The sequence below is a fragment of the Rhinolophus ferrumequinum genome, chromosome 6 (genome assembly GCF_004115265.2).
Source record: "Rhinolophus ferrumequinum isolate MPI-CBG mRhiFer1 chromosome 6, mRhiFer1_v1.p, whole genome shotgun sequence".
Taxonomy (NCBI): domain Eukaryota; kingdom Metazoa; phylum Chordata; class Mammalia; order Chiroptera; family Rhinolophidae; genus Rhinolophus; species Rhinolophus ferrumequinum.
The window spans coordinates 45,905,130-45,916,153 of NC_046289.1; the positions used below are offsets into that span (position 1 = coordinate 45,905,130).

The window sequence follows — 11,024 nt, forward strand, 5'->3', positions numbered from 1 at the left end:
AGAGTGGAGAAGGCTTCACAAAGTCAGCAGTGGTCGTCACCCTTGGAGATACAAAAGGCTTTTCTGAGGGTAGGTGACAGGGTTATGTTGAAAGAAATCAATTTCCAGAACACATCTTCAGTAAGTAGTATTCTATGCCCGAGAAGACCTCTCCTCCCTCATTTTCACAATTTCTTGTCTCCCTCTTTACAAAAGAAAGGTGTGGTATCCATTGGTACTACTCACCCATTTTCTTTGTTCTCCTGCTTCCAGGTACTTTGTCAACTTTTAGAAGTTAGGCATTGCCGTGTGACTTGCTCTGGCCAACAAAAGATGAACAAAAGTGTGTCTCTTCTGGGTGGAAACATTTAAGAGCCAGTGTATGAGTCTCCTCTCTGCCATGATGACCGATGACATTTCAAATGGTGGAGTCTGGATCCCTGGGTGACAATGGCATGGATCAGAACCTCCAACTATATATGTCAACTATACCTCAATTAAAAAAAAAGAACCTCCTCTGACCTGCAATGGACATGAATCGTGAGTTGGGGTGGGGGGAAGGAGTAGAGGAGAAAAAAAACCTTTGTTTGTTTAAGCAACTAAGATTTTGAGCTTGCTTGTTAGTACAGCATAACTTAGCTTATGCTATACAAAGGACTTACATCTTGCCCATCCTAAATGTGACTTTGCTATGTTGCTTGTGTAAAAATCTCTGGGGCTCCAAACCAAGAAACAATTTAAAAGAGTGATTTCAATATTGAGAAAGTGAATGACTCAGAAGGACTGGGTAATACATCCTTTTGCAAATCATAGATTTCCCAGTATTTTGCTTTCAACAATTGAAGGAGGTGAAACAAATTCAGTTGTTACCTGCTGGATGATTGGGTGGTATTGAGTGACTCTGCCAGAACTTCTTCCGTTCCCCTGTACTTATTTATATGAACAAGATTTCTCAGCTTAATATCTATAAAAATGAAATGTGGAAATACAATTAATGCTGATCACTGTCTCAATCTAGCATGTACATATCTATCTCAATACGAGTTGTATTTCCTATTAAAAAGTTACTTCTAGTGTTTAATAATTCTCTATCAACATTTGCAATATGTTTATATTATTTTGACAAACAGTGAACTAATAATAATTGTAATGATAGGTCAATCCAGAAGAAAATTTTAAACTCTAGAGCTTTATGGACACAAAAAAATAAGAAAAAATACAATTTTAATTCATATATATACTTTTATGGCAGATAAGTATGGTTTGATGATCAATAAAATATTTCCAAGCATAAACTTTATATTACATTAGGATAGCATTATGTGGGGGAAATGGAAAGAAAATGTGAGTTCAAGGAGAAAAGTGCAATGATGCAAATTTTCCTTTGTTGAAGAAGTGCTTGCTTATGTATTTTGCAAATGGTTGATGATGGGTATCAAATCTCTGTGATTCCACTGGATACATTTAAGATGTTTTATTTTAAAATGTCAGTATTTCCAATACACCAGAAATCATGTCCTTTGCAAGTATTTAACCCTGGTTGGAAAAACATTTTTAATTTAAATTTCAAGAGAATATAGTTTTTAAAAGTCAGCTTTATTGAGGGGTACATCATTTAAAATTTTGTTTAGGGTGTGCTTGAGCTAACTTATTGAAAGACTACTGCCTTGGGGGATGGGCTGAATTTGGCTTGGTAGAGGAGAAGAAAGGCATTCTGGGTAAAAAGAAGAGAGGAAAAAGGTTTGGAAGTGGAAATAGGGCATGTTTAGGGAACTGTGAGTGGACCAGTTCAAGGTGGGGAGTAATCTGAGATAAGCTGGAAAAGTAAGGGTGAGCCTAACACTTATTATGCTAAGGCATTTCTGCTTCTTAGTAATTTTAATTATGTGGGTTATGCGTGATTATAATCTCTTTGTAAAACGTTAAAATTTTATGGATAGGTTTGGGACCATCACCTTTATTTCTGGTCCCCTTCACATCTCTCCAGAGGTGACCTTGATTTTCAGTGTTGGCTCCTTCAGATGTGTTTCCATGTATTCACATGCACATGTTGCGGGTCTCTGCATGAGAGAATACATAGGCTATGAAGGTTCGGCGATCAACCCTTTATCACCGAAACTCAGGGTTATTACTAGCAACGAGGCTGGGCGAGGAGCTGGGGATTGCTCCAAGACATTACTCTTTCATGCCTTGCAACTGGGATTTGCTTACTGAGAAAATGAGAATTGTGATTTTGGGGTGAGGGAAGGAGTTGGGGGTAATTTTGGCACAAAGCCTGTGACATAGTAATGTCAGAAGGTGGCATTAAGTGCCATGTCAATGGAAGGTGGAGGAGATGGGGCAGAAAAGGTGGTGGGAGGACACTAAATCCCATCTTTATTTGCTCACAGATACACCTGGCTGAGTAGAAACATTCTCTATAGAAACCCGTCACCCTCGTGGTTTCTTTTATGCCATCCCTTTTGATAGAGACAAGTGCACAGAAAACTATGTAATAATCATGCAAGTGTGATGAGCAACAGCAATTGATACTTAGCCTCGGTGTTGAATACAATGGGGAGTGGTGGAGACCGTGGCAAAATGGACCACCCAAGCTCTTTCTAAAAGGAGCAATTTTTTTTTTTTTTTTAATCCAATAGCCTATTGAAGGGAGCAATCTTACTCATCCAACCAACTGCTGTCTTGGTGGAATATGGAATCAACATTAGCCATATCTTCTGATTTTTCAAGAGACTATAGAAATTGGGAGTTTTGTGTGAAATCTTTCAGTATTAGCACAAACATTTCTTAAGTGCTGTGCTAGCCAAACAAGGTATGTGTCTGAAGGATGGGCTTGGCCTGTGGGCTGCTAGTGTGTGATCTCTGCTTTAAGGCTTCTTGCCTGAAGGCAGAGCCCTGGACCGTCATATAATTTCTTGGCATGTCGCTTGGCTCTAAGGTCTATGTGGTTATGAAGGATTCTGGGTTTCTTAGATAGATGCTGTGGGAATGGCTGACTTCACTCCCCATGTCTGGTTCCCACTCCTTTTCCAACACCTAGCTAGTAGTAATAGAATTCTGCCAGGAAGCTGGGAGCTTAGCAGAAGGTTCCAGAAGCATCCTCATAAATCCAGGAAGTCAGCCAATCTAGATTCACTAGAAGCCAAGACTTCTCCAGGGAGCTGGACCTAAGGTCTCCAGTGTCCTTCTCTCAGGCGCTGGGGGTGGGTTCATAGGCCTCTCCCAGGGCAGAGCCTAGTGGGAATACAGACTGGTGACTATTTCTCAAAGGGCTTTGTCCTGTGACTAAAGCCAAGCAAGGCAGTCAGACATAAATGAAAACACACATACACACACTGTCCCCAGCACTTCCAAGGCCTTTTCCCACGCGGTCCCAGGGCGGGCTGCCGGAAGGGCAGCTGGTCATGGGAATGAACCCGAGGCCCCCTCCCCCACTGGAAGCTCCACCCTGCTCCATTTACTCCTGGCCATGCAATCCCTGGCCCTCTCCACCCGCTTACTACTTCCAGGGAAGGAAATAGCTGAACAATGCGGCAGATCAGAGAACGGGCACAGAGCCCAGGGCCCAGCACTGGTCCTTGGCAGGCTGTGGGCTCCAACCCCTGGCTGCCCTACTCCCACCGCACACTCCTCCCTTTCCCTTGGTTTCTCTGAAGGTTGGCCCTCCTCAGACCTTTCTCCCTACCTTCTTGCCATCCCTTCGAAACTTCAGATGGCTGACAACTCTGTCCCCTCTTCCTAGGATTGCCCCTACCTAACTGTGTGGTAGCCATTGGTGAGCCCATTCCTGCTTGGGTGTATTTCCTAGTCTGACGGGCTGCAGCCAGGTTTTGATGGAGAGTTTAGTCAGTGGGTGGAAGAAAGGGTCACTTTTTTCCTAAAGTTTTCCTCCTGAGGTGAAAGCCAGTCATGAAAATGTAGACAATGCTGGAACAGACCACCTGGGCCCTGAGCCCTCCTCTCTTTTGGGCGGAGCCATGTCTGCTGGGCAGACAGGGATGGAAGTGCTCACAGGACCGTGCGGCCATTCTCAGAGGAACAGAAAGGAATCGCTAGTCATTTCCAATTTCTTGGAGCTGGGAAGTTGGTGGGAACCATTACTTTTGTTTTTCCTGTTAGTCTAAAATAATGTTCTGCCCGGGACCGGAACCCCACGCCCCCGGCAGTCAGGCCCCTTGCTCGTTCTGGTTTCTAGTGCTTTCAACGGCTCTGCCTTCCGCCAGGCATTTCCTGCCTATGGAGCCAAGGGCTGTGCAGGGCTCCTCACACATCTTTGCCACTTCTAAAAGCCGACTCCTCTCTTCTCCCTGGACCCTGACTCAGGGAGTGGGGAGTGGGATGGAAGCCAGACCCTGCGAGGCGGCTCCATGGACAAGAGGCCACCCCTCATATCCTTCTCCTGCCACACCCAGTGTGGTTCCAGCACCTGGATGAGATGGGTCCTGAAAACCAATCTCTTTCTCCTGATGTTTCGTTTAACCCTGTAAGTGATTTCTGCCTATGTAGCTCGACCATATACAAGTGACCACCTGGAAATCTAAAAAGTCTTGAGAGTGGGAAAAAGCCTTCAAGGCCTGCTCCCAACCTCGAAATTTAGGTGAGAAACTGAGGTGCAAAGAGCACATGTCCTTGCCCAAGATCAACAACCAATAAAAGGGGGGAGAACTGGGACTTTCAGGTTTTCTGACTCTTAGGTAATGTCCTTCTGTAACCAACGATTTCCAAAGGCAGCTTTGGCATAACCCTGGAAGGGAACAGAAGAAAAAAACATCTATTTCTTGGTGTCCTGATCTTCTTGCTTGGGACTTTTACAACCTTTCTTTTTAATCTCTTTTTTTTAGTAACTCAGGCTCCATTTCCACCTTGAAAAGGTGGTGTTTGAATTGTCTTTGTTCTGAACAAAGAAGCTAATGCTAAGTCTTCTACACTCCCGTACTCTCAGGCTGAGCAACCCACTTTTGCACTAATTTCCACCTGCATTTGTTTCCCACTTGTTTCATACATGTAAATCATGTCTCTCCAACTCTACTGTAAACATTGCATCATAAAATTATTCACTGGGGTGGCCGGTTGGCTCAGATGGTTAGAGCACAGTCCTCATAACACCAAAGTCGCCGGTTCGATTCCCACATGGGCCAGTGAGCTGCGCCCTCCACAACTAGATTGAAGAACAACAACTTGGAGCTGATGGGCCCTGGAGAAACATACTGTTCTCCAATATTCCCCAATAAAAATTGAAAAAAAAAGTTATTCATTGAATTTTACGATTAAAAAAACCCAAAAAACTCCAACATTCATTGAGTGCCTACTATGCCCCAGACTCTTTGCTTCTCACCCTTATGGAGCTTTTAGTCTAAAGGATGAAAGACACTATGAACAAGGAAACAACTGACTAAATAATTACAGATGTGACAGTTGCTGTGAAGGAAATGCCCAGGGTATAGCAAAGCTCCCAGGGCTCTCTGAGGAGGTGGCTTTTAGGTGAGGTCTCAGGATGGCGAGCCAGCCTCGTGCAGATCTGGAATGAGCATGGTCCAGGCCAAGGCAATAATAGGAATTAATGTCCTGAGGCAGAAAGCAGCTTGTCACGTTTGAGACCCTGAAAGGAGGCAGAGTCGCTCCAGGAAGGAGAGGGAAATGGGCTGCAGTTGACGGTAGGAGGGCTCAGATCCTGCAGGGTCGCATGTGCAGGAAAGGTCAGGAGAAACACGTGAGGTGGGGAGCCATTGGCGGGTTCAAAGTACCACAGTGATACAATCTACATTTTACAAATACTTAAAATATTGATTACCCTGGCTGTTTTGAAGGGAAGGACTTGGAATAGGACAAGAAAGGAGCCAAGTCGACAACTAGGAGGCTGCAGTCATTTGAACAAAAGATGGTGGTGGTTTGGAGCAGGGTAGGAGAGATGGAGAACAAATATATCCATTCTGGAGACAGAAATGACAGGACTTGTTCTGATAGGTTAGATGAGAAGGGAGGAGGGGTGAGGGAAAGAGGAATCCTAACAACACCTACGTAGGTACCTGCCTGAGCAGCAGATGGTGGTGGGGTTATTTCTGGAGATGGGAAAGATGGGGGAAAGACCAGGTTTGAGGGGGCAGGTGGAATCAAGGGTTTGGGTATGTGAGGAGAGAGCCATTTAACAGAGATGTCAGGCTGGCGTTGTCATGTGTCATGTCATGTGGCCTAGGTATCTATAGCTTAAAGGAGGATTCTAGGCTAGAGACACGAACCATTAGACCATGGATGGTATTTGAATTCATGGGAATGAATGAGATCATCTAGGGACATAGAGAAGAGTCTCCAGGACTGGAAGCTGGGGAAATTCAACATGTAGAGGTCAGTAGAATTGGTGAAACTGGAAAAAGACATTGAAAGCAGCAACCAGGGAGCCACTCAGGAGAGGATATTGTCATGGAAAAGAAGACAAAAGTGTCCCAAGAGGAAAGGAGTAATCAACTCTTTAACATTCCTGAAGTCAAACAGTAGGGCAGAAAGCCAACTCCTGTGGGGAGAGGCAGGCGGATGTGATTGGCCTGGTTTAAGATTTGTTGTTGTTGTTGCTACTATGATGTGTTTTATTTTTCAAATTTTTATTATGGAAAATATCAAACATACATAAAGGTTAAAGGCATGATTCAACCAAGCATCAACTCATAGCTACTGGTTTCATCCATATACCCTCCCCCAGTTGGTTCTTTTGGAGCTAATCTCAGGCATATCATTTCCTTCATAAATATTTCGGTGTGTATCACTAAAAAATAAGCATTCTTTTTTTAAACAATCAGACCTAAAAAACTAATAATTATTTCTTTTTAAAAAATTCAGGTATCCTTGACACATAATGTATTAGTTTTAGGTGTACAACATAATGCTTTGATATATGTATATATTGTGACATGATTAGCAGAGTAAGTTTAGTTAACATCTGTCACCATGCATAATTACAGTTTTTTTCTTTTAATGAGAACTTTTAAGATCTACCCTCTTCGTAACTTTTATATATACAATAGAGAATTGTTAATTATAGTCACCATGCTGTACATTACATCCCCAGGACTTACTTTATACCTGGAAGTTTGTACCTTTTGACTACCTCACCCATTTTTGCCCACCCCCACAATAGTTATTTCTTAATTATCAGTAAATCAGTGTTCAAATTTCCCTAATATATATTTTACAGTTAGACTCACCATCCGAAAAGTGCCACTGGTAACATTTGGTGGATAAATCTCTTAAATCTATTTGAATCTACAGATCCCCTCCACCCTTTTTGGTGAAGAGCGATTTTTGTCCTTTAGGAATTTCCTACATTCCAGATTTTGCTGATTGTATTCCTGTGGTACCATTTAATAAATCCCTTCGTCTCCTTTTATTTTCTGTAAACTGTATTTCGATATAAAGGCTTGCTCTGATTCAGGTTAATGTTTTTGTCTAGAGTACTCGACAGGTGGTGATGGAGCCTGTCATCAAGAAGCTGATAACCTTCACGTGTGTCTCTCCTTTGTAACATCAACAGCTATCGGTGATCATGCTCTCATTACGGGTTTGCAAAATGGTGATGTTCTACTATTCCTTCTTCATTTATTACCTAATTGGTTCCCTTGAGGCATGTTTGTAAGAAAATCAAGGGGAATGCTTGTTTATTACTCTTACCAGTTTTCAGAATAATTATCTCACATCAACGATTTTGTTATCCTGAAGTACATACAGTTCATATAAGAAAGACAAGTTAAACGCTTGACTTGATTCCCTCCCTTTACTTAGCAGTTTTCAGAAAACTGAGGTGGTTTCTTCGAACTCTCTAAAGGTGGTCAGTGATGTTTTGTTCTTTTATTTCTCCATTCTCTCTCTTTTTGAGCGTAGTAAGCACTCATGAACTTTATCATTATAAATTAGCTTTTGTCGGATCTTTTCTGGAGAACAGATTTTTATAGAGAGAAGTGGGACTGAATTTACATTTATGGAACATTTTCTAGACACTGGGCTAGGTGCTTTCACATACACTATTTTATTTAATGCCCATGGCAGTCTTAAAGGGCAGGCGCCATGGCCTCTATTTTTCACTGAGGAGACAGGCCCTCAATAGCCAAGTGACTAGTCCAAAGTCATACAGCCAGCCAATGGCCAAGCTCAGGTTTGTCTGAACCACATGGCACCATGTAGCTTTTTTGGATGAGATCCTATAGACACTGAGTCCCTAAACGGGGCCCACTGATTGCCCCTCCAATCTCCATCTTACCTCTTGTCATATATTCTCCTCAGTTACCTCTTTTGGTTCCCTTGAGTTTGTCCCTCTCATACTTGCACAAGCAATTCCTAGAGATAGCATACTCTTCTGCCCTGTAACCTAACTTATAGCTTTTTGTTGTTGTTGCTAAATACATTTTTATTATATTTACATATGTGATTTTACCTAAGTGTAAACTTATGACATTATATATATATATATACACATATATGTATATGTGTGTATATATATACACACACACACACACACACACATATATATATATATATATATATATATATATATATATAATTTTTTAATTAAAAATTGCCGACTTGTATTCCATGGTATGGATGTACCATAGTTTGTTTAACCATTCACCTACTGAAGCACATCTGGGCTGATTTCAATTTTTGGCTATATGAATAAAACTGCTATAACATATGTGTCCAAGTTTTTTTGGTGAACATGTTTTCATTTCTATTGGATAAATGCCCAGGAGTGCAATTCTTGGGTCATCTGGTAGTTGCATGGTTAGTTTTTAAGAAACTGCCAAACAGTGTTTCAGAATTGCTGTGTTATTATTTTTTAAGGATTGGAGAGCATGTTTGTGTGCTGAAGGGAACGATTAGATTGTAGGAGCCAGGTTCTTGAAAAGGGGAGAGGAGATGGGCTGTAGCACATGCCTGGAGCATATGGCTTCTGTGGAGGTATTACCTGGTCTTTTGTGTGTGTGGGGGGCACTTCTCAGTACCAGGAGGGGAGAGATACAGGTGGAGAGGTAGATAGGTTTGCAGGTTGTGTTAGGAATGAGAGAAAGCTCCCCTTTGCTTCTATTTCCTCAATAGCATAAGAGCTAGGGTACACACACACACACAGACACACACACACACACAATCATGTCGTACACCTAAAACTACTTAATACAATGCTATAATTATATCTCAATAAAACTGGAAAAAAAACATAAGAGGCTAGGTCATCAGCTAAGATGAGGGGTAGAGGTTTTGCAGAGAGAGAATAAGTATGTAAGTTTTGTTAGAGAGTGGAAAAGCAAACTCATGGGGAAAATGTAGTAGGAATTTCCAGGAGGCAGTGTTGAGAGGCTGTTTGAGGTGAGGATCATGAACATGGAGTGAAGATAATTTGCCTGGTGGTGTGATTTTGCTCTAGCAAAAGCACTGAGAAGGCAGATGGTGGATTTATCCAGAGTAGGGGTTTTGCCAGGCAAGTACCAAGGGAGGGAATGGATGACGGAAAACTGGGGCCAATGAATGAGAAATTAGTGGGGTCAAGGCTTTCAGAGCTCAGGAGAAGGGTCAAAGAATGACAGAGGGAGGCTTAATTAAGGAAAAGGTTGCGGTCAGTCTACATATTGGAGTGGGTGAAAACAAAGTTGAGGGTGTGACTACAGGAGTGAGCAGCTGCTGTGGAGTGTGGAAAATATCACTGGAGGTGAGAAGGTCAAGGAAGTGAGAAGAGGATGTTGGAGAGGCCATCACATGGATGCTGAGATCGCCAAATAAAACAACATTTAGGGTGGGAAAGAGGCCGTGAGCCAAGAGCCAAACTGGGGCTTTTGTAGGAAGGAGGGGAAGTGCTGTAGGAAGGAGGGTTTTAGAAATGGCATTGGGGATGGCAGGGGTCTATACTGACCCCTCCCTGACACCGAGGTACCTGAGAATGAGAGGAGAATAGCATTCACCTAAGAGGGCTGCTAAAGAAGCAGTGTGTCTGTAGGGGATGGCCAGGTGTCAGGTCAGGCGAAGAGGTGAAGGCAGCATCCTGGGAAAAGGGTGAGGATACGGAAGAATTTGCTGATCACAGGTTGCTGAGGGCACAAGGGAAGGAAGTGGCTGGGGGCAAGGGAGCTGGGAGCAAGGCAGGCATATTGTCAGTGTGAGGACAAGTATGTAAGTGATAATGAATGAGACAGAGCTCAAACCTGTGGTGATGACGGAGATAAATAGGGATAGGGAAACGATGGGATACAGTACTGTCCAGAACGTTCTATGTTGCTGGAAAATCCGCACTGTGCAATACTGTAACCACCAGCCACATGTGGCTATTAAGCTGATGACTTGTGGCTAATGGGACTGAAGATCTGAATTTTTAATTTTATTTCATTTTAATTAATTTAAATTTAAATAGCTGCATGTGGCTAGTGGCTATCATACTGGACAGCACAGGTTAGAGGAAGGAGGCTCCCCATTTTTGTGATGCTTTCATTTGCTTGTCAGGTGGCCATCAGGGTGGTCACCCTTTCAAACAGCAAGCTGTGGCAGGGACCTTCTCACTCCTCTACCATGTGAGTCTAGACAAAGCACAGAATCAGACAACTTGAACTCTACCACTTAACTAGCTTTCAATTAGAGCAAATAAATTAACTTGCCTAGTACATATAAATACTAGTTGGCAAAATCTCCTTGAGGTTTCATTATGTTCAGCTGTAAAATGGGAGTGGGGAGCCGTTGTAAAAATTATTGCTTTAACATGATGTTCAATAAGTGGTCACTATTATTGACATAGATCTTGATATTTGCTGATCGATTGGTTAAAAACTGCCCTTCAGGCCAAAAGATTATTTGTCTGGAGATGGGCTAGCAGAAATGAGCCATCCCTGCTGCCTTTGAAGGCCAGGAAAACCGCCCAGGTCTCTGGGACTATGAGATAGGGTGGATTGGGGCTGGGTTTAATTGTCCAGTTCTGCTACAGGAGGTACTAATGAAGGAACACAGCTAGCTGGAACTTGGAAAAGTAGGGAGAGCCAAGGGGCCAAGTTGGAGGACCTAAAGTGAGCCAGGGTGTGGGA

General features: G+C 42.7%; 1 long non-coding RNA gene across 1 annotated transcript; it reads right to left on the bottom strand.

The window, feature by feature from the left end:
* Positions 1–231: 231 nt before the first annotated feature.
* On the bottom strand, positions 232–2,041 carry LOC117023920 (uncharacterized). Its single transcript, XR_004423280.1, has 3 exons — positions 1,935–2,041; positions 850–943; positions 232–419 (listed from the first exon to the last, which is right to left on the bottom strand). It is a non-coding gene; the product is annotated as an uncharacterized LOC117023920 (long non-coding RNA).
* Positions 2,042–11,024: the final 8,983 nt, after the last annotated feature.